Source organism: Panthera tigris, chromosome B4 (genome assembly GCF_018350195.1).
Source record: "Panthera tigris isolate Pti1 chromosome B4, P.tigris_Pti1_mat1.1, whole genome shotgun sequence".
Taxonomy (NCBI): Eukaryota; Metazoa; Chordata; class Mammalia; order Carnivora; family Felidae; genus Panthera; species Panthera tigris.
The window spans coordinates 72981178-73006005 of NC_056666.1; positions in this window are offsets into that span (position 1 = coordinate 72981178).

Consider the following 24828-nt stretch of genomic DNA (forward strand, 5'->3'; position numbering starts at 1 on the left):
TAATGGTCTTTGTACAGTGATAGCTAAATAAATGTTGCTGACTGATTGATCTGGCACTAACTGAAACTTTTTTATTGGCTATTCAAAAGTTGTTTTAAATTTTGGGTGGAAGGAAAAGAGACTTTAAAATGTATAGTATTTCTGTTAGATAACTAATGCTTTAATGCTTTCTGAGGATTTCAAATATAATGGGTGAGTTAGACCCATGGGTTCTATGTTGTAAGCATTCCGAATTGCTCTTTGGCCATATCCTATCCAGTTTTATTTACCATAACATTAATGAAATCAACATTCATCAGCCTGTGGCAGACAATTCTATTTTTAAAATTCACTTTCTCTTCTTATGCTATACTCTGAGTTTTTCTTAGTGGTATCTGCAGTTTTGTCCCTGCCACGGCACTTGGTTAGAGCCGGGAAAATCTTCAGTCTAATAAGGTTGGGAGATCACTTTTCTCACCTCTTATAACTTGGAGAGAACCAGCTGTTTCTGTACCAACAAAGTGAGATATGTATTTTTAATTCTCTGGAAACTACGCTTTCCAATATGGTAGCCACATGTTACAGCTTAGTACTCAAAATGTGGCTAATCCAAATTGAGATATGCTATAAGTGTAACATACACAATGGATTTCAAAGACAGCACCGAAAGGGAAAACATCTTCATTTTTAAGATACTTATTCCAGGTTGAAATGACATTATTTTGCATATATTGGGTTAAATAAAATATATTATTAACCTCTCACTTCTTTCCCCTTTGTTTTAATGTAGCTGTTAGAAAATTTAAAGTTACGTATGTGGCTCAGATTAAATTTCTGTTGGACAGGACTGCCCTAAAGCAGGATTTCTCAACTCCACCGGTGTTGATGATATGGGTCAAGTAACTTTGTTGTAAGGAGCTGTTCTTTGCATTGTAGGATGTTTAGCAGCATGTCTGGCCTCTACTCACTAAATGCCAGTAAACTCCACCCTCTTCAGCTATGACAACCAAAAGCGTTTCCAGACATTTTTCCAAATATCCCCTGGGGGGCAAGGTCGACACAGGTTGAGAACCATCCTTGAGCGTGTAAAATAGCAATTGTAGTGGCATTCCCTAGAATGTTGCTTTGTACACGTTCTAAGATTCTTTAGTAGGTTTAAAGATTGTTTTATCCAGTACATCACACACAATTTATGGGACCTATTTTTAACCTCACTTTGATGCATAATATATAGTGTTCTGTGCACAGGGGGAAGTCAATAATTGATCTTGATTTTTTTCAACTTTTTCAGTCCTAATTTTCACCACCCCCAACTTTTCTAGGCAGTTAGTTCACAAAGTAGAAGGGGCTGTTGGTCATGCATTAGTCCTTTCAAATCTTGGCATTTAGTGACTGCTGCCAACAGTGCTGTTTTCAGATCCATGAGCAGTGCTATGAGTCAATCAATCAGACCAGACTTATCGCAGGGACAAAGCCTGCATCACCATCGGTATACGAACTGTCTGGGGAAGTGTTGAAGACCAGCCGGGACCCCTGAAAGAGCCCAAAGATACTATAATAGAAGCTCGCTAATTTTAGAAGAAATGATATTCATTTTGGTCACAGCTGTTGGCATTCCAAGTGGTTCTTGTTCTGTCTGTTGAAATGAGGAGGCTGTGTTAGAGGTTTGGTTCAGTCTGAGGATTTGGTGACATCATTTAGAGAATCATTTAGGCTGTCAGTGAATATGTTTTATGTATAGTGAATAACTATTTAAAACTGGTTTATGAGGAAAGGGATGGGATTCCAAAAGCTGACTGGGGGTTGGTTCTAGAAAAAAGTGCCTCATTTATGAGAGGATTTTCTTAAATTGAAGTGGGGACATTGTTTTGCTGAAGAGCATCCAATGTCACTGGCCACTTGTATATAGAAATCTGGGGCCACGGCAAGATTTGCTGGCCACATAGCTTTATCTCTGACTCTTTCCTTTCTTCCTCATATTTCAAGCATTTGAGTGACTTGCTACCAATTTATATGGTCACGGTGATGGCATTGTCTTTTGAATACCATGGTTGAGATATATTTGTAACTTAAGAAAGCCCCTCCATCCAGTGCCACAAACTTTGTAAATCTCATGTGGCTTTTTGCAGGGGACCCTAGCAATTCTGTCTCACATTGGTTAGTAGGTCAGTTTCTGGCTCATATTGTGGCTTATTTCCTGATATGCTGTGAAGCCACTCGGAATGTGATCATGGCCTATTTATCACAGTCAAATCTATGGGTAACTCTGGTTGAACTCAGTTAAATTTAGCCCATATTTTACAAAAGAGAAATTTTCAGGGTGCCTAGGTGGCTCAGTCAGTTACGCGTCTGACTTTTGGTTTTGGCTCAGGTCATAATCTCATGGTCGAGCCTCACATCGGGGCTGTGCTGACAGCACAGAGCCTGCTTGGGATTTTCTCCCTCTCCCTCTCTCTCTGCCCCCCTCCCCACTGCTTGTTCTCTCTCTCAAAATAAATAAGTAAATTAAAAAAAATTTTTTTAAAAAAGAGAAATTTTCTATTCCCTGAAAGCTAGATTCCTTGGCTCCTTGATCTTTCTTCTAAACTATGTGCTAATTTCCTTAAGGCCAATATTTATTACCAGGGCTTTAAGCATAGCTAATTCACTATTGACCCCTGACGTATATACTTTGTTACCGAGTGGAGAAAAGTGTTCAGGAAAAACTCTACCCAGAATACAGCCTTTTTCATTTAGAATTTAAAAGTTGGAGAGCTTCAAATCAGGCTGCACGTAACAGTTAGTTGTTCTTTTGATTATGACCTTAAATTATTAGTGTACTTATTTCTGCCAATAGACCCAGAGTGCAGTAAGTGAAGGAACCATGTCTTCACTCAAAAATGTTTGCAGTAAGCACTTTAATGTATCAGAAGGCAGTAAGTTTTTCACGGTATTGGAAAAGCAAGGAAGCCAGATACAACATGGCTTCACATGATTTCACTTTCTGGACTTGTTGATGATAAACCATGTTGCTATCACCCAGACCTGGCTTTTAACAAATATGAAACACAAAAGAGCAAGCCGTGTCCACTTGCCCTGCTAGAAGTAATCTAATTAGGGTACTTGAATTTACCTCCTGACTTGGTAGGTCTTCTTCTTTTTTAAAAATAAATCTTGAAATGATGTTTTTAACTTTAGAACAATAAAAAAATCCCACTCATCCCCTGTCCCCTCACCCCAAAACACTGTCATTATTGCTTTTTGAGCTACATGAGGAAAAGACTAATTTAGAAATCATCATTGGAAAACAGTGAGACTGGGAAATTTAATCAAGTAAATTTAGTGTCAGGCATTCTGCAAATGGGCTATGGTCTAAACTTGGACATAAATCAAACGCATTTGGAAGTCACTTATACTTGGCTGCATAAAATACAATTTTGTGTAATTTGAATACTTTGGCCAATATTAATCTGTAACTGGCAATATGATTTTTTAAATAGTAGGGTTTCATCAAAGTCTCAGGGGCCACAAAGTGCTATTTTACTCTGAATTTTAGTAAATTATAGAGTATCCTTTTTTGAGCAAGCAAATAAGCAATAATAGAAATAACCCACCCTATCTGGACCACCCTATTTTGTTTCTACCATTTTACTCAGTCCTCAAATTCCAGAAAATTGTTTATTAAAAACTTCGCTTGCTCAAAGAGAGATTTATTTATCAAATGTGCCTGCTAAGTACAAGTACATTCAAGTTTTTGGTTTTTTGTTTTGTTTTGTTTTTTGAGAGAGAGAGAGAGAGAGAGAGAGAGAGAGAGAGGGTGGGGCGGGGGGGGGGAAGAGAGCACAAGCTGGGCAGAGGGAGAGTGAGAGAGAGAATCTTAAGCAGTTCCACACCCAGTGGAGAGCCCAGTGTGGGGCTCAAACTCAATACCATGAGATCATGACCTGAGTTGAAGTCAAGTGTCAGATGCTTAACTGACTGAGCTACCCAGGCACCCCTATTCAAGTTTTTTGAACTCTGATTACCTGAGCCACTTGTTTTGTCTCAAATCCTGTTTTGCATTGTTTTGCTTTATGTTGCAGTGAGCCACTTCATAGGTGTATGTTTTATTTTCATTCCACCTCCATGGCTAACCAAGATTATAAAGCACCTGAAGATCAATGCCCAATAGCTTTCATATAGTTTGTATTCCCTATGGCACTGAGGAGATCATTGTAAGCACATAGCAGACCGAATAATATTGAATTGCCAATATTAATTTCATAAAGAAAGGGCTTTTCATTGGTTTTGTTCCTTATTATATCTTTGATGCTTATAACAGTCCCTGACATAGTATAAGTAGCCAGCAAATAGTTTTTGAATGAATGAATGAATTGACCCCAGTGATAATTTATACTAATTAGGTCTTTCTTAAAAATGCAGAGGATAGTTCATACTGGCACTATTGACAAGTGTTACTAGAGTTTTGAGTATTATTCACTGCTTTTTCTCACACTGATTTAGTGGACTTTTTAGATCACTACTATATAAATTACTTGATAGATTACCACCCCCCGCATTTTAATTTTGTGTTAGTCTGAACCTGGCCTTAGAATCTTCATTCCAAAGAAATTTGCAATCAAAGAAAACAAGGAAACATCCCCCTGCCCCTAGGACCGTGAGCACTCTCTCAGGCAGAGCTGGGGAAAGGACAACAGGCACCAGCTCAAAATAAAAGTAATCCCATTTTTCTTGATGTGAGAGTGGGAGCTAATTCCCTCTTTAAGCTCCGTTGGGTGAAAGAAAGCTGGTTTAACTTTTTTCCTTATCTGTTGTTTATCTATGTATCTACCTACCTACCTACCTACCTACCATCTATCATCTATCAAGAGAGGGCCAAGGATTGCACTTGCTCACTGTTTGCAGGGACAGCTATTCAAACCACCTAATATGTATTCAACTTTGTGCATGTCACTCATTATATAATCATAGCAAAATTTATTAAATTCTTACTAAGTATGCTAGCCATTTTGACTTACATGGAAAAAAAAATCTCATGCAACCCTTAAAACAATTCCTGAAGTTGATACTATTTTTTATCACCTCTATTTTGAAGGTAAGGGAACTGAGGCTCTGAGCAGTCAAAGTACAATGTTCAGAGGCTAATAACACATGAGCATCCTCTCTCCGCCCGCAAAAGCAGCTCCTTACCCTTCGCGGCTTCTCGCTCCCCAAATTCACCTTTCCGAGCCTTGTGCCTGATTAATTCTGCTGAATTCAGGTTGTGCAGATCGTTGTGTTAATCCTCCAATCAGTTTTCTAGGTGTGTAGGATGGTTTAGTCTTTGTCTGGCTGTATTTCATTGATGCGAGACACACAAAAAACTTCCATGCTGTTCTGCCATCTTGGCTCCTCTCTAATAACACATGACCAAAGTGAGATTTCAAACTGGGAGATATGATTCCAGAGTGTGGACTTTTAATACTAGGATAAAATGCCTTAGAGGCACTTATATTGTTGTTTTTGCTTTTCTTACTTGATTGTGAGATTCTTTAGGGCATGAAAGGAATCTTGTTCATCTTTGTATTCCTCACAATACCTTTCGCATACCAACACCTTGAACATAGTGGATGCCTAGGAAATGTATGAGATGGAAGACATAGCTTTTAGAGTTGAAACATGGAGACCTATGTGCCATAGCAATTAACAAATGACCCTGTGTTTTCTCTGAATCTCACTGACTTGGATGCATTTACACATATATTTTTAATTTTTAGCAAGTTAAAAAAATATAGAAGTAAGAAGAAAGCTCAAAAATACTATGACTCACTTTTGAGTCATCTTAATTTACCGCTTACTTTTTATCTTCTTTTCTTCATAGCAGGTAGTGTGAAAACCAACTTGGGAATACTGGTAGTTAAGAATGTGGGATTTGTTTGCTTTTGCCTTGGAAAATAGAATCTGCTGCACATGATTGAGTGTTCTCAAAGATGAGCTTTGACCTGGGGGTACTCAAAGAGAAGGTGAATTGTGGCTGTTGTTACAGAGGTGGTGAAAATATTCTATGAAAACATTTGGATGAGTTGGACTCGAGAATATTTTTTCCTTCGCTTTGGAGTCAGATGGGAACTGGCCAAGGAGGTTTGTGTAAAGTGGCCTTCTCTAATCTGGGTGTCTGCCAGTGAGGTCCTGGGGCAGTTAAGTTTTTATATTGATTTCAGATTTCCCATATCTTGTATCATAGTTACATTATATGGCTATGAGCATCGGTAGCAGCATCTCTGCAAGATGATAATGATCATCATTGTCTGAGGAGCCACTAATGTGATTGGTTATAGTCCAAGAGGTTGACTAAGCCGTGTTCACCGGAAAGCTTACTGCATTAAAAGGCAATGCATATTTATGCATATACTCTTCTATTCTGCCCCTGCTCTTATATCCTTGGGTGAGGGAGTGAAGCCAAGGTCTTTTGTAAAGATTCAACCTCTTTCTCCATCTGAATTTGCTGGTTCTCAGATTGTCATTTGTGATAGGAAATAGGATATCCTGTTCAGGCCTGCTAAGGTAGTCCCCCAAATCTAAGACTGGAAGCTATTTCTTGGTATTTAAGGTCTTTGATCAACTCTTAGTAGCATGGAGCTCATTGAGTATATGCTTCCTCATTAGTGTGCAGGGAAGAAGGATGTTTGGTAGAACAGGATTTGGATATTTTTGGATTTCTGGTTATCATACTATCTAAACTGTATCAGTTTTATCTTCTCTAAATATTGTCAAAGCTTATGACATTATTTTGGATGCTTCAGGGTTAATAAAATATAGATAATTTCTATCTTAACGCATATTGATAAAGAATAGTGGGAGTAACGTAATTACATGATGGTGGTTTGGCAAGTACAGACTCAAAATAAGTAGGTTTTTGGTGGATGGGTTTATATTAACAGGATTAATTTGTTGTATAGCCCAAGGTTATTGTTCTTTCATTCCTGAAGGTCTCGCTAGTGGAAATAGATAGAGAAGTTCCCCGTATAAGATGCATTTTAGATCAGAATTCTGCGTTGATTATGGAATGTTGGTGAGGTAGAAAGAGAACAGGTCTGAGGGTCAAGAAACCTGGGTTTCTCTCATCAACTCATTTTTTTTTGGATTGGGACAAGGGACAACATTTTTGTGTCCCCATCTGCAAAGTAGAATAACTGACTCTGGTTTCTATGTTGCTTTTCCCCTTCTAGTGCTCTGTGCTTGATGTGTCCCTGTTTGAAGGCAAGCCCATCTTAGACTGAAATACACTTGCTGGAGAAAAGATTGGATTTCAGAAGTGGAAAATTTTTATTGCTCCTAATATTCCCTTGTCCCTCCTTCTTTCTCCCTTTTGGTGAAATGTGGATGGCATAGTAAGGAAACTGTGATTCAATAGATTAACGTCCTTAAGCTTTGTGGAAATCATTTCTCTTCTTCTTCTTCCCCTGGTCAGCTAAAGGTCAGTGCCGTTAGCTTGTTTATCACACTCTCCTTTTCCATTCCTCAGCCTCTCCCTTAATTAAGATCTCAGTGATAGGCTAGTTGATTGTCAAAAAGTTCCAGAAATGGCTTGGTGTTAGTTGTAACACCCTATATGGGTGACAGTGGGAGCTCCAGGGGTCTATTATGAGGGTCAACCAGCCACGATGGACAGAATATATTCCTGGAATGAGGCCCAATGCAACATGGACAAAAAAATGTTAAGTGTATGTTCCATTTGAGGCATAGGAGTCTCTCCAGAAATAAATGCATGTGGCTGGCATGTGCTTCTGAGGTTTGTGGGAGCACCAAGGTGGAAATGCTGGACACTTAAAGAGTCAGAGCCCATATATACTGACTCCTTCGTTTCTCATTCTGTGAGTAAAAATAGCCTTACGACCTGGTGATGATCTCAGTCAGTCCTTGCTTGTCCTTCTCTTCTTCTATGAGCTATTGTTTATTCTGTAGAATTTTTACGAAGTCTCTTATAAGCAGGGTACCTAGTGAAGTTTTATTTTAAAACTACCACACAAACTTTACAGGAATTTGTCTCCACATTTAAATCTGGCCCAAGATAGACTCCCCCTCCACCTATTTATATTAGTTAGAGAAGAGTACTCCTGTGTACTTTTTGGCAATGCAGTGTGCAAGTACAGTTTACACCTCCAATTTTGGTAAAGCTGGATCTTCTGATATATTTCTCAATTAGAAACAAGCTAACAGGGGCGCCTGGGTGGCTTATTCAGTTGAGCGTCCAACTCTTGATTTCTGCTCAGGTCATGATCCCAGGTTTCATGAGTTCGAGCCCTGAATCAGGCTTTGCTTGGGATTCTCTCTCTCTCTCTCTCTCTCTCTCTCTCCCTCCCTCCCTCCCTCCCTCCCTCCCTCCCTCCCTCCCTCTCTGTCTCTTCTCCACTCACACTCATGCTCTCTCTCAAAATAAATACATAAAAACTTCAAAAGAAACAAACTAAGAAATCAAAACACACAGATTTTTTTTTTCCTCATGAGGAGTGTGTTGAAATGAGAGGTTTTTTGTTTTGTTTTGTTTTTTCTTTTCAGAACCTTACAGGATAAATAGACTGTTCCATTTCCATTAGATTTTAAATCCCATGGAGGAATCATTCATGCTTTCCTGTTTGTTGAGTGGGTTGTCCATGGTCACATGATGACTCCAGTTCAAGGATGATGTTCCATGTGGTGCTACCACTTCCTTCAACAGTCACAGGCACATCTGGCTTTAGCCTAAGGCACACAAATCTTCTGGAGGTTTGAGGGAACAGCAAGACCACAGCTGAAAGCACATAAAAGTGAGAAAGCTCTTGAGATTCTCTAGACAGCCAAATATTTACCGTGTGTCTTTCTGAATACGGTGTTGGGCTCGTTGCAAAGTAAACACCTCAAGGCCAGGCTTGCATCAACCTGAAAGAGTGGAACATTTTCCTAGTGATTCAGTTCTTTTCAACAAGGATTTATTGAGCTACCCAACACTGTTTGCAATGGAAAATACAAAAGAAGTCCAGCAATTGAGGGCATGATCACAGCTCTTGAGCAAATTTTGATCTGCCTGAGAAAACAAAATTTAACGATAAAAAGTATAATGCAGTATTTAATTGATTCTGAAGGGCAGATACCTTCCAACTTCCTAACATTTTTCACGCCATGGTGCACACAGAAAAAAAAAATACTTAAATAGTATATGGATAAATTTGGAAGTAATTGAGGGTTACATATATGGGATTTGAGTGAAAAAAAACAAAAACAAAAACATTTTTATACTGTGTAATTGTGGTAAGAAAAATGTAATGCAAAAATATTAGAGGATATATCAAATATTGAATTTGTGGAAACTTTCCAAAAATTTTTTTCAAATATTTTAAGGAGACTTGAAATTGCTTTTATGAACATAATCATTTTTTTTTAACATTTATGTTTGAAATGGCTGCATATAATTCCTGATTAAGACATTCTAATGATGCTAACTTCAGAGTTTTGAGAACCACCATTAGTGAGAAAATTGGTTCAAACACATATGTGAAACAAAGTTTAAAACAAATTTTAGCACAATTGAAAAGTTGATATTAGCTGAAATTATATTTAAAGACTGTAACAGCTCTTCCTTTGCTTTTACTGACAAATGAAGTTAATTTTCCAGGTTTTTCAAACAATAATGAAACATTAATTTGTAGAATTCTTGTGAAGTTTTTTATCGAGATGAAATTCATAGAACACATTATTAGCCATGTTATTTTATTTTATTTTAGTTTTTAATGTTTACTTATTTTTGAGAGAGAGACATGGAGTGTGAGTTGGGGAGGGGCAGAGAGAGAACTGAAACATTATACCTGTTGAACAGCAATTCTTCATTTTCCCCTTCCTCGTTCTACTTTTTGTTTCAATGAATTTGACTATTTTAGATACTTCATATAAATGAAATTATGCAGTATTTGTCTTTCTGTGACTGTTTTTTTTCAGTTAGCATAATGTCTTCAAGATTCATTCATGTTGTCACATATGGCAGAACTTCCTTTCTTTTTTTAAAGCTGAATGATATTCCATTGTGTGACTATATCACATTTTGAAAATCTTTTCATCTATTGATGGATACTTAGGTTGTTTCCACATGTTGGCTATTGTGAATAATACAGCAATAAACATGGGAGTGCATGTATCTCATTGAGATCCTGATTTTAGTTCTTTGGAAAAATACTCAAAAGTGGGATTGCTGGATCATATGTATGGTAATTATATTTTAATTTTTTATACTGCTTCTCATAGTGGCTGCACTATTTTGCATTCTCACCATCAGAATAGAAGAGTTCCATTTTTTCCATATCTTTGCCAACACTTATCTTAGGTTTTTTGATAATGGATGACCTAAAAGGTGTGCGATGGTATCTTGTGATTTTGATTTGTATTTCCTTGATAATCAAGAGTGTTGAGAATCTTTTCATATACCTGTTGGCCATTTAAATGGCTTTTTTGGAGAAAAGTCTATTCAAGTCCTTTGCTCATTTTAAACCAGGTTATTTGGTTTTTTGCTATTGAGTTGTAGGGGTTCCTTCCTTATATATTTGAATATTAACCCCTTATCAGATATATAATTTGTATTTTCTTCCATTCCAAGGTTGCCTTTCACTCTGTTAATTTTTTTTTCTCTGTAGAGGCTTTTAAATTTAATGTAATCCCACTTGTCTATTTTTGCTTTTGTTACCTGTGCTTTTGGTATCATATTCAAGAAATCATTACAAGACCAATATCGTGAAACTTACCCCTTTATTTTCTTCTAGGAGGTTTACAGTTTCTGGCCTTACATTTAAGTCTTTTTTGGGTTGATTTTTGTTTATGGTGCAAGATTGAGGGTCTCAATTTCATTCTTTTATGTGGATATTGTTTTCCCAGAATCATTTGTTGAAGAGATTATTCTTTGTCCACTGAGTATTCCTGGCACCCTGTTGAAGATCAGTTGTCCATATTTGCATGGATTTATTTCTGGGCTCTCTATTTTGTTCCATAGGTCTCTATGTGTATCCTTATGCTAGTACCACACTGCCTTTTGATTACTTTAGCTTTGTAGTAAGTTTTGAAATCAGGAAATGTGCATGTTCCAACTTTGTTTTTACTTTTCAATATTGTATTGGCTATTCTGGCCCCTTGCAATTCCATATGAATTTGAGGATTGAATTTGCATTTCTACAAAAAAGGACTTTGGAATTTTGATAGGGATTGCATTGAATCTGTAGATAGTTTTGAAAAGTATTGCCATCTTTATACTGTTTTCTTCTAATCCATGAATATGGGATGTCTTTCCATTTATTTAGGTCTTCTTTAATATCTTTCAGCAGTGTTTTATAGTTTTTCAGTGTACAAGTCTATCATCTCTTTGATTAATTTTATTTCAAGGTAGTTTATTCTTTTGGATGTTATTACAAATGGAATTTTTTGGATCTTGTGCCCTGAAAATTTGCTGAGTTTCTTACATCTGGTAGGGGTTTTTTTTGGTGGAGGGGGGAGGGGTAGATCACCTTTCAGATTTTCTCTCTGTATAATCATGTCATCTACAATAGAGATAGTTTTACTTCTTTCTTTCTAATTTGGATTCTTTTATTTCTTTTTTCTTGCCTAATTGTTCTGTCTAGGGTCCCAATACAATGTTGAATAGCAGTGGTGAAAGCAGGCATCCTTTTCTTGTTCCTGATCTTTGGAGGAAAGCTTTCAGTCTTTCATTATTAAGTACCATATTAGTTGTTGATTTTTCATAAATGTTGAAGTCTACATTATGTTGAGGAAATTCCTTCCTATTCGTAGTTTACTGAGTGTATTTTATTGTAAAAGGACATTGAATTTTGTCAAATGCTTTTTCTGTGTCTAATGAGGTAGTCATGTGTTTTTTAGCTTTATTAATGTGGTATATTACATTTATTGTTTCTCTTATGTTGAATTGCCTTAGCAATCCTGGGTTAAATCTCACTTGATGGTGATATATAATCCTTTTAATGTGCTGAGGATTTTTTGATAGTATTTTGTAGAGGATTTTCACATTTATGCTCATAAGGGATATTGGTTTATAGTTTTCTTTTCTTGTGGTTTCTAGCTTTGGTAACAGTGTAATGCTGATTTCATTGAATGTATTAGGAAGTATCCCCTCCTTTTCTATATTTTGTGGAAGAGTTGAGCAGAACTGGTGTTAAGTCTTCTTTAAATATTTGGTAGAATTCATCATTGAAGCTATTTTGTTCTAGAATCTACTTTTTTGGGAGGCTTTTGATTACTGATTCAATGTTTTTTACTTATTGTAGGTCTATTGAGATTTTCTATTTCTTCCTGAGTCACTTTTGGTAATTTCAGGTTTGTAGGAATTTGTCCCTTTCATTTAGATTATCTAATTTGTTGGTGTACAGTTGTTCATAGTGTTCTCTTGTAGTTCTTTCCATTTCTATAAGGTTTAGAGTAATTTCTCCACTTTTGTTTCTGATTTTAGTTATTTGCATTTTTTCCTCTTTTTTTCTATAGCTAAAAATTTGTCAATTTTGTTGATCTTATCAAAGAACCAACCTTTGATTTTGTTGTTTTTCTATTCTCTATTTTGCTTATCTCCATTTTAATCTTTCTTATTTATTTCCTTATGCTAGCTTTGGGTTGACTTTGCTCTTATTTTCTAGTTTTTAAGATACAGATTCTTCCCTCCCTGCCCCTGCCACCACCCTGCCCCACAGGATTGTTAAGGGTTGCAGTTACCATTGGTTTAGATACTTTCCCAAACCATTTTTTTCCAGAAATAATATTCCTTGTTATGTGTGGTCACTAGATTCTCTATTCCATTGTCTCTGTGGACAGCCAGTGATCTGGCAGAACTTTCCTTAAATTCCTTGATTCAGTAAGAAAAGAAGAAAGTAAAAGGGTGCCTGGGTGGCTCAGTTGGTTAAGCATCTGACTTCAGCTCAGGTCCTGATTTTGTGGTTCATGAGTTTGAGCCCTATGTCAGGCTCTGTGCTGACAGCTTAGAGCCTGGAGCCTGCTTCAGATTCTGTGTCTCTCTCTCTCTCTCCCCTTCACCCACTTGTGCTCTCTCTGTCTCTCTCTAAAATAAATAAACATTAAAAAACTTAAAAAAGAAGAAGAAGAAGAAAAAAAAGCTGTTTGACTCTATAAATCCTTTGACAGATTCCATCAGGGAAGCTAGCTTCAGCCTAGAGGATTATAAAATAATGGCCACCCTCTGTGGTTGTCCCTTGGTGATCTACCAGAGAGATCAAAATGTACAAGCCACTGATGTTTGGGGTATAAAATCTTTATATCCCACCTGGGTACCAGCAAGCCAGATTTGGAAATTAGGCCATTGTAGTCATAGCTGCCTGTTGCAAAGCTGTAGTAGGAGATAGTATTTGCTAAGCGAAATGTCAGTATTCACTGGAATTTATTAGCCTCTTCTTAAAAATTTTGTCCTTATTTTTTTATTTTTCCCAAGTTTTAATTTGAATTTGAGTTAGTTAACATACAGTGTAATTAGCCCCTTTCTTAATTGCACACCCCCCCCCCCAACCTTGGATGCTGTAGGTGTGGAACTAGACCCCAGAGTTCCCAAATAGTTGATTCTGATGGTTCTTGCCAAGGATTGTTTTTGGAAGAGGTACTGATTCCTGGAGCTTCCTATTCTGATATTTTCTGTGGTGTCACTCTTCACATGATGTCTTTTAAATAAATATCCTGCAACTGGGTTGTATAATATTAAAAAGTTAAGATCAACCTTAAGTGGACAAAGTATCCAAAATAGGTGAAGACAAAAATTTGGGTCTGCTGCTTAGATATAAGCCTTCCAGGAGTTCCTGTCCCATCTAATTTCCCATCTCTGACCCCACCACTAGCCCAGGCTTGGACTACCCTTTGCAACCGTTTCATCCATTATGGATGATGGCTAGTCCAAAGCTGGCTGCTGACACAGATGACCTGGCAGTAGAGGACCCTCCTCATTGTGCTGTGCATGCCGGGTGGAGCAGCACATGCTAGAAACAACTAGTCATGATGCTTCTTATGGGAACCAAGGGGATTATAGCTGCTCATGGCCAGAAGTGGTAAGTCTGGAACACTCCAGTCACCCCAGTTACCTCAAGCTCTCTCTGGATGCCCCAAGTGGTGAAGAGACTGATTATGACCAGTGTAATCCATTCTTAGGCCATAAATGTGTTTGGCATACTGTTTGGAAAGCCCTGGGTAGGCAATAATGCTAAAAAGATTTGGTTTGGTTTTTAAGCTAAACACGATATGAATAAAACATATGATCTTACTTCATGGATAAGTAACACTCATAAGCCTGTATACTTGGTAAAGAGAAGATTTGGGGTTCAGACCTGTAGCTGTCTTACTAAAACCCTCATTTGTCTCCTCTGTGCTGTGCTGCCTCTGTCTTGGCGAGTGTAGGGGTGTTGAAGACCAGAGTGATCAAAGAGGGCTTCCTGGAGTATTGTAGTTACTACTTACCATTGTGCTTACTACTCCAAGTAGGCCAAGTAGATCTTGGGTCAGCAGAGAGCAGGAGAGGGTGCATTTTACGTGAAGAGAGCTGCAGACATTTCCAAAGGTATTAGAATAGCGTTTACAAATAAATTTGGGGAAGAGAAATGAGGGTGGTGCCTCATCATGTATAATTCTCTTCAATCTAAGTGGGATGTTTTCAGCTTTATGGTGTCTTATAACATTTCGTTCCTCACTAAACTGATGTATCTGTTCTTTAAAGCATGAAGTTCAAATGGTGGAGGGGAAAGTGCCCCCAGTAGAAGTCAGAGAACCTAGTTCTTGACAATGATGGGCAAGTCATTCTTCTCTATTTTGATATCCCTTCAATACTCTCAAATTTGGTTCATCTGCTTCTCAGAGTGATTAACCCAAAGCAGGCCTCAAAGTTTTTTTGTGGATTCACTGCTGGGAATATTAATTTACTGATTTTAGTACTTTAGCCCGTGGATGTGTAAAATAAATCAAGCCAATAGCCAATCAAGGCTACAAATGAGAGCAATAGACCTTTCCAAAGTGTATTGCATTGTTTCAAAATCTGTACAAATAATCTTCCTCTGTTGATAATCCATTGATTATCAAAAAATAATGTTGGTGTGGTTGTCTACAAGTAATACCATTATTGTTTATTTTAAAAGAACAATTCTTAATCATTGGTGTGTGACCTTTAAGTAATCTCTTGGTGGGCTTACCAGGAGTAGAGGGTTTTCAGTATGCGGCAGTTAGCAACATGACTGCTCTGAGAATCCATCCTTTTTGTCTGTTGTTTTTGCCCTTTGTCTCCGAAAGTTGTGGCTTCAAAGGAACAAGAGGCCTTATTAGCAGTGGTAAAGGCACTAGAGTGAACGGCATGTCATTGTTGGCAGGCCTAAGCTTTGGGAAAGTTCCTGGCCACAGAAGGAAGCGCTGCTCCCTTTATTGCTTGTTTTAGGCGAATTATTATGTTCAGTGCAATGAATAGTTATGGTTGGAGTAGGAAGCTGGGAAGTGTGTTTAAATTAGAATCAGATGACTAAGGGCAAGTGAGTACACATATTTCACACGCTTTCTCCAGTGAGGTGGAGCAGATTATACATAGGGGTTTAGAGACAAGAAAATAATTTCTAGAAATTGATCAAAGCTCAATATTTTAATACCATAGCATGAAGGAATTCATACTTAGGGAACAAGAATGTAGCTTGATCCTTGGTTCCTTCAGAAGTGAGTAGCTGCCTTTATGGTTCCTGTGGATTGTCCCTGCCAGTGGATTCTTCCTGCCATCCCCCTTGTGCTGGCTTTTAGGTCCTTCACTTGCTTATTACCTCCTCTAGTGAAGAGGATTGGAAGCCAGCACTGGGAACAGGGCAGGAAGAGCAACCCCTGGTTGGAAATTTAGTTTCTCATTTTTAGTTATGAGACAGGGTTTGCAGTGGAGGAAACTGATGCTTATAACGTAGTGTGTGGTTTGGGAGGCAATCAATAGGTAATTTACCCATGCTGCCCTTCTTTCTCTCCTGCCATGCCCCGCATGATCGGGACCTGACTGTATAGCATTCTCTTATGCTCTGGAATATGCCCTTTGAGGGTATATGGAAGGGGGAAGAGGAAGCTTTCCTCAGTCTTTCTTGATATGGATCCCACTCTTTTAAGTGTATAGTGTCCTCTTGGCTGGGCTGTTATTATCAGACCAGTGGCTTTCCTCTTTTATAATTACGATGGAAATGGGTGCAGAGAAAACAGATTGCAATTTGGAGAGTTGTTACCGAGTTTCTTTGCGAAGTGGTAGCTGTTTTAGGAGATGAAAATGCTAGTTTCCAGCACTGGCCTGCTGCTGACCTTTGGCTCCTAGTTAAGAGTTATGATTTTGCCCCGGTCTGGAGTTATCTGTTCTCATTTCTGTCCATGGGAACTACTTTTAAAATATTTTAAGTGACATACATCTTCCTGTCTATTGTTATCGACAGGTACATTCTGGTGACTTGGGTCTTTGTGGGCAGATTGGTCAGTGAGTCACAACTTTGTAGATTCTGTCTTTAAATATCATGATAATGGTGATGGCAGTAATGAAGATGATAAAGATAAATGAAACCTGTAGCCCAAACTAACCTGTTCTTGAAGTCTGGACATTCACTGGACGTTATGGTGACTGAGGGGGAGTGGAGCATTACTGGGGTTAGATAGACTGAGTGGGCCACTTCCCTCTCTGTGACCTTGGGCAAGTTATTTAACCCTGTGAGGCCTAAGGCTCCTGATCTGAAAAATAGGGATTCTAGGGATTCTTTTTGGTTGTCCAGCATGTGGACTCTCCTTCCTGTGTTTAAGGCGTGCTTTCACCATATAACGTCAGCTACTTGCTCTCTCAGCCTCTCTTGCATCTAGGATGCAGGTCAGAAGGAACCTGTCACAGGGATGATGGCAGAAGGACTGAGTTCCGAGTTCCCAAGGCAGCCGTGGCAGCAGGGAAGGCAGTGCCAGTGGTGGCATTCAGGAGCCAGGGTTAGGACCGTTAACAGTACAGCCTGCACTAGCCACTTCCCAGAGCAGCGGTGGCCGCCTCATCAAACCAGTGTAGTGGGCTGATTTTAGGTGGTGTTCCTGTCTGTAGAACCCCAAAAGTGGTTCTCTAGCCCTTCTGGAAATCCTGTGAGCTGCCTGGTATCCTTAAATTAGCCAAAATTGGTTTTTATAGCTTGCACTATAAGTTTTGCTTGGCATACTGTCTCAGAGAGGTGAATATTAAATGAGATAATACAAGCACTTGGCACATGGCAAGATCCATGGTGGGTACTCAATGAATACTATGTTAATAATAGAAATACCAGTAGTAGTAGTAGCAGTAAGTAGTGAGTGACCAGAAATTAGATCTGAAAACAGACCTAAGGTGGTACTTTTTAGGGAGAGATTTTGAAGGTAATTGCTGGAAGGAATATATAAATACAAACTTAATTTTTGTAGAATTAACTGGAAGGGACTGACTGGATTTAGTCCAGCTTTCTCATTTACAGGTAAAGAAGGCTCAAGGATGTTGAGTGAATTACTCACTACCACCACCAGCGAGTAAGTGGCAGAACTGAGCTGGAACCAGAGTTTTATAACTTCGGAGTTTTTTGTTCTTTACCCCACACACTGCTTGCAGCTATTTCAATTTAAGGATTTAATAAACATACGTGTCTGGTGTGGGTTAGGTCCTCTGAGGAACTGTAAAAGAGCTATGGGTGCTACTTGGCCTTGTTCAGTGTTGTTTCTCTTTATCATAGTTGAACCTGGTGGGGCAAAACGTACACATAAGGAGAGCAAATGGAGACCGGAGTAGAAGGGCACAGCACAAGCTGATCCCTGTGGCTGTGGGGCTAAAGCCAGGGAAGGTCTCATGGAGAGGATAAGAATTTGAAGTGGGTGTGTGGGGGTGACATTTATTTTATTTTAAAGCGTAACGCCAAAGTAAGACATTTGCTTGTGGGTTTATTTGTTTGTTCTTGAGAGAGCATCAGGGCGGAACTTTTAAAAATACCATGGAAATTATAGGATATGGATTATGATGCCTAAATAAAACAAGGTTTTAAAATCTCTGTTGTAAATTCTTAGAGGGACATTCTATGGATTGTTTGTCTTAACCATTTTTGGAAATTTAAGTCATATTCATCATGAATTGAAAACATTAATGCAAATCTCTTCATGGCATTTTTATGTCGTTTGGTGTTTTTAAGGAACATTTGTGTGTGTGACCTTTGGTCACTATGACAGCAGTGAAACATAGGTAGGCTAGACATCTTTTTAAATTTGAAGATGAGGAAACTGAAGCTTGGTGTGGTGAAATGGCCTGCCCGCACCATGAAGCAAGTTGGTTTATTTAAGAAAATGAAGTTCAGGCGTCTTGACTTCTAGTCTAAAAGTCTATCTGCTGAGAATCTCCAAAAAATTCCTATGTCAAAAAGCAACTTTAGGAAAATTGTATACCGTGGTAATAGCCTCTATTTTCATTTCTTGGATATGCCCCTCTCCCTATTTCAAAGCTGGTTTACCCCTGAGAATAGAAGAATTTCTATACACATCTCCAGTTGTCAGTTGCCTAAATGATGGTTATGAAATCAGTGCATCGGGTTACAGACTGCTAACTGTCTTAGGCGCTTCAGGCTATAGAGATGTCATGAACTGGATCTTATGGGGACTGAAGATGCTCGCTGAGCCTGATATTTCCTTCTGGAGTATGTTGATGTAAGTGGTGATAGGTTGTAGTTTTTTTCTTTTTGAGCTAGACAATCTCACATCTAGAACTCTTCTCAAGAGACAGCACTGACATAATTCTGTCAAAAGGTGAAGAAAGTCATTTTCTGCTTGCTAGCCAAAGAAGATAATGAGAAGAAGAATCTGAAACTTGGAATCTCTAATCCATAGGTAGAGAGTGCCAAGAATCAGTCATGCCTCTCTCTCTCTCTTTTTTGTCATAAGAACATGTCTTCTTTTCTCTCCCCCTCTCTTTCTCCCTCTTTTCTTACCTCCCTCCTTCCCTCCCCCGTTTCCCCCCCTCCTCTCTCTTTCACTAATAAGATTTTCCTTCGCTGGAAACTAAATCCTATTATAACATTGTTGTCCAATCTAGTTCTTATTTTGCTTGACTTTTCAGCAGCATTTAACACTGTAGATCACTCTGCCCTCAGCTTGAAACACTCTCCTGATTTCCTTTCTCTACTGGCTCTCCAACTTTCTCTCCATTCTTCCTTAATTCCCTTTTAGGCTCTTGTTCTTCTATGTAGCCATTAAAAGTTGGAATTCCTAAAGGCTCAGTCCTGGGCCCCGCTTGTTCTTTTCTTGCTCTTCTTTTTCCTTTGACAAGCTCTCTGACCAAGGTTGAATTCTTGTCTACATGGCTGTGGCTTGAAAATTTATTTCTCCAGTTTAGGTCTCTCCTTTGAATGCTAGGACACATGTATCTTTACGTATCCACTTGATGGTCTCAAAAACACCTTAAATTCAACACGAATAAGACAAATGAACCATGTTGCAATTGCAGTGACCTGGCATTCATTATGCTCTCTCAAACCCCATATCTAGTCCATCAGCCACTGTGACATTCTCCACAGGCATCCACTTCTCTCCGTTTCTGTTGCTACCACTGGTCGAGACTTAAGTTGCCTCTCACCTGGAAGATTGCAGGAACCTCCCAGCAGTCTGCTGGCATCTTTTCAGCCTTCTTAAGTTATTACAGGTAAACCATCTGGTCTAGGTTGTGACAATATTGACATAAAGAGCCTTAAATATATTCAAGTCCAGGCATCCAATAAGCACATGGTAAATACTTGTTAGCTATTGTGTTTCCCCTGTGATGTAGGATGCCTGTAGTAGGGAGAGGTCATCATGCTAGCATTACTTCTAACCTCAGTTTCCATCTTCTCCTTCTTCAAACTTCTGAGCACAGGCCAGAGAAATTTTGTTTTTGCAACTATACCAGGGACAAAATAAAGTGCGAACTGGTTGAAATAATCAGTGATTCATAGTTTCTGTCCTAGCTCAGAAGATACAGGGAGAAGAGTAAGAGCAATTATAGCTTTCATCTAAGTTTACATACAGATGAGATAAACTAATACGTAATTGTAGGTATGTTATGCACACCAAGAACACACACACACACACACACACGCACACACACCCCTCGTACCCAGTGCCTAATTCAGGCCTGGTACATAGTAAATATTTGTTGAATAATGAATGAAACAAAACCAGCTCCTTATCAAGTTTGTATGAATTATTAGCTGCTTGTATAACCCGTTTGTAGATCAGCAGACAATGAAATCAAAACAAAGCAAATTTTTTAGTTAAGATGCATTCTTAAAGAATAGTTTTTAAAAATTATTTTAGGAATACACTTATCCCTCACAAATTCTTAGAATCAAATAGGACTCTATTTCTTAAATTCTTTTCTACTCTGTCCCTCCAGTTGCAATCTTCAGAGGGAAGTATCTTTCTTTTCCACTTTATAGATTAGGAAACTGAGACATATCCAAGTTGAGTTTAGACTTGAATCTAAAATTTATAAAACTAAATTGAGAAAAAGGCAAATAATTACACAACAGGAAATTTCCTTTAAGTGTGATATTTCATACGGGTAATCCCACAAGGTCAATGATGGTATGAAAAATACACAGCCAGGATGCAATATTTTTAAGTGTTCAGTTTTCCCTAGATTGATCTATAGATTCAATGCATTCCCAGTCAAAATCTCAGGAGCTTATTTTGGTAGAAATTGAGAAAATGATTATAAAGTGTCTATAAAAATGAAAAGAACCTAGTTTGACCAAAATTGTATACTTATATGGGGCAATTGTATATTTGCAAGGAGAAAGTAAACCTTGGTTCTTACCTCAAACCCTATACAAAATGGTTCTTAAACCTAAGAACAGAAAGGATAAAAATTCTAGAAGAAAATAGGAAAAAAATCTTTGTGTCCTTGGGGTAGGTTCTTGGATTGACACAAAAATCTTGAATATTAAAGAAAAAAAAACATTCGACTATTAAATTAAAAGCCATTGCTCTCAGGGGCACCTGGGTGGCTAAGTCAATTAAGCATCTGACCCTTGATTTTGGCTCAGGTCATAATCTCGCAGTTTGTGAGGTCGAGCCCCACACTGGGCTCTGTGCTGACAATGTGGAGCCTGCTTGGGATTCTCTCTGCCTCTCCCCCACTCACATGCAAATATACTCTTTCTCTCTCTCTCTTTCAAAATAAATAAATAAATAAATAAATCAAACTTAAAAAAAAAAAAAAAAGCCTTGCTCTTCAAGTGACACCCTTAGCAAAATGAAAAGATAAGCCATAGAATGGGAGAACATTTTGCCATGTATATATGTTAGTTATCTATTGCCACACAACCAGTCAGCCCCAAACTTAGCAACTTGAAACAATAAACATTTATTATCTCACATTTTTCCAAGGGCTAAGAATCTGGGACATTGCAGGTAAGGTGGTGGTTGGGCTTGTAGTCATGTGAAGGCTTGACTGGGGGAAGATTCACTTCCAAGCCCACTTATGTGGCTGTTGGCAGAATATCCACCAGCATATCTCAGTTCCTAGTCATGTGAGTTTCTCCATAGGTTGCCTGCCTGTTTTCAGGGTATGGCAGCTGAGTTTTCCTTAACTGAGTAGCTCAGGAGAGAGCATGAGAGAACACACTGGAAACAGCAGCTGCAGTCTTTTTATGCCCTGCTCTCCAAAGAGGTATCTCATAACTGTCATATTCTATTCACTAGAAGTGAGACCCTGAATCCAGCCCACATTCAAGGGGAGTTTAACTAAGTTTCACCTCTTGAAGGAAGGAATATCCAAGAATTTGTGGACCAACCTTGAAAGCAACAATAACAGATAGCCTACAAAGAATTTGTGTATAGAATATACAGAGGACACTTAAATGCTTTGATAGGCAAACAACTCTGTAAAAAATGAATAAAAGAATTGAACAGGAACTTCACAAAAGAAGATATTATCATATCTAATAAGCACATGAAAGGATGTTCGACATCATTGGTCACTGGGGAAATGCAAATGAAAACCATTATACATCTACCAGAAATGGCTAAAATTAAAAACATTGAACATTTTGACTAAATGTTGGCAAGGATGTGGAGAAATTGGAACACAACATTGCTGGTGGGAATGTGAAATAGTGTAACTACTTTGGAAGACTGTCAGTTTCTTAAAAAGTTAAGCATGTACCTAATGTATGGCCAACCCACACCACTGTGGGGTGTACCACAAGATAGGTACCCAAGAAAAATGAAAACAGATGATAGCATAAAGGTTTGTACACATATGTTCACAGCAACTTTATTCATGATAGCTAAAAGAACTGGAAATCACCCAACTGTCCATCGACAGGTAATGGAGAAACTCAATGTGGTACATCCATGCAATGGAGTACTTACTACCCAACAATACAAAGGAACAAATTACTATTACACAAAACAACATGGATGAATCTCAAAATCATTATGCTAAGGGAAAGAATTCAGACACAAAAGAGAACATACTTTGTGAATCCAAATATATAAAAATCTAGGAAGTGGAAATTGATCAAAAGTGACCAAAGCAGGGGTACCTGGGTGGCTCTGTCGGTTAAGCGTCCGACTTCAGCTCAGGTCATGATCTCACAGTCCGTGAGTTCGAGCCCCGCATCAGACTCTGTGCTGACAGCTCAGAGCCTGGAGCCTGCTTCAGATTCTGTGTCTCCCTCTCTCTCTGTCCCTCCCCTGCTCTCACCTGTCTCTGTCTCTCTCAAAAATAAATAAAGATTAAAAAAAAATTTTTTTTAAAGTGAACAAAGCAGATCAGTTTTTGCTTTGGGCTGTGGGTACAGGGAAGAGGAGAAGAACACAAGGAGTCTTTGGGGATGGATGGAACTATTTTGTATCTTGATTGTCAGGGTGGTTTCAGGAGCATATACATCTGTCAAAACCTATTGATTTGTATACCTTACATGGTGAGGTTTTCTGAATATGAATTCTATCTCAATGAAGTTGACTTTAAAAAGATGAAATGGGGGAATGTAAAAATAATTTTACATTTTAAAATTATTAAATATCACTTTCTATGAGTACACTCACCATTTGCATAACTTGTGGCTTGGCAGAGCATTGAAATGATCTGATTTTTGGTGTTCTGGTCTGTGCAATATGTGTTTTTGGCAGAGTTGTAGCCAATGGGGGGGGTGAGGTTGTTCTGTGCTCGATTAGGCAATCTCTGAGGCTCCTTCCAGTTGATGCATAGTCCTGTCTCCTGTCCCCACCTGGACAAGAGCCCAGGCCTTGGAATTTGACAGACATGGATTTGATTCTGGCTCTGCTATTTCTAGCAGTGTGACCATGGGCCAGTTACTGTCTCAGTTTCCTCAGAGGTAAAATAAGGATATTATTCCTACACTGAAGTGAGTTGACATATAAAACATTCAACACACAAAAAAGAAGGCACAGAGAAGCTGTTTAATAAATATTCATTTTTTCCCCTTCCCTTCCAGAAATGTCTTAACACTATCAAGTTGGAAATTATGAGCCCAGGACCATCAACAATTTTCGAGATTTGTCAATGAAATCTGTGTCCTTTGACTGTGTGGGCAAAGTATAATGGCAAACTGATTAATAAAAATATATTGAAGGACATTGGGCACCTGGATGGCTCAGTCGGTTGAGCGTCCAACTTCGGCTCAGGTCATGATCTCACGGATCAAGAGTTGAGCCCTATGTTGGGAGCCCCGTGTCCGGGTGCAGAGCCTAGAGCCTGCTTCAGATTCTGTCTCCCTCTCTCTCTGCCCCTCCCTGTCTTGCTCTGACTCTCTGTCTCTCTCTCACTCTCTCTCTCTCTCAAAAATAAATAAACATTAAAAAAATATATTGAAGGACAAAAGTAAAATAAGAGTTGGGTACCTGGAAGGCTCAGTCAGTTAAACATCTGACTCTTGGTTTCAGCTCAAGTCATGAACTCATGGTTTCTGAGTTCAAGCCCCACATTAGGCTCTGGTCTGACAGTGCGAGCGTGCTTGGGATTCTCTGTCTCCCTCTCTGCCCCTCCTCCACTCATGCTTTCGCTCTCTCTCTCTCAAATAAAAAAAAAATTAAAAAAAGTAAAATAAGGGTTATATCTTTTCTTTATTTTAAGTCCTTTGTTTTTTTGAATCAGTACTTCAAATTCCAGACACAAAAGTTACTTCTTCGAAATAGAAGGCTCTGTAGTTTATATACATATCACTAGTTTATTGATGAGCCTAACTTTAAAAGTGGAAGATTATGGGATAGTTAGTCCCATTAGTGCCCTTGCCCGTGAAACTATAAAAGGAAACCTGAAGCAAAGGCTCACAATAAAACAGAAGCTCAGTGGCAGTGTTATACCGTCCATTTTACCTCTATTGATGTTTTCAGGGTTTTTTCCCCCCAAATTGGTGAATATTACCTATGAAACATATATGAGCTGTGTAATGTTTGTATTGGAAAAGCAAATAGTAGATATTGGATATGGAGTGAAAAATGCAAGAAAAATAATTTAGAAAATAGGTTATTTATTTGACTTGTTTTAATTGGTTTTATTAGTTTGTTGAATATTTCACTGAAGAATTTCAAATGTTAATTAGGGTTGTTTTTCTCATCTCATCAATCAGAGCACACATCCAGGAGTGTGTTTTTGCTAGTTGGTGCAATAGCTTATTGTCAGTTATGTTAAGACCCATTTCAACCAATTAAATGGGAGTAAATGTTCCTTAAAAACAAGTTCAGCTTTCAGCAAATGATTTAATTCAGCTAGTAGATATTGAATGCCTACATTGTGTGGTTTGTGGTTGACTCAAAGTCTCCCTGTTTCTGTTCCATCCTCCACTTCTTCCTCATGTCATTTCCTTTTGTTCACCTTTCTCTGTTACAACACAC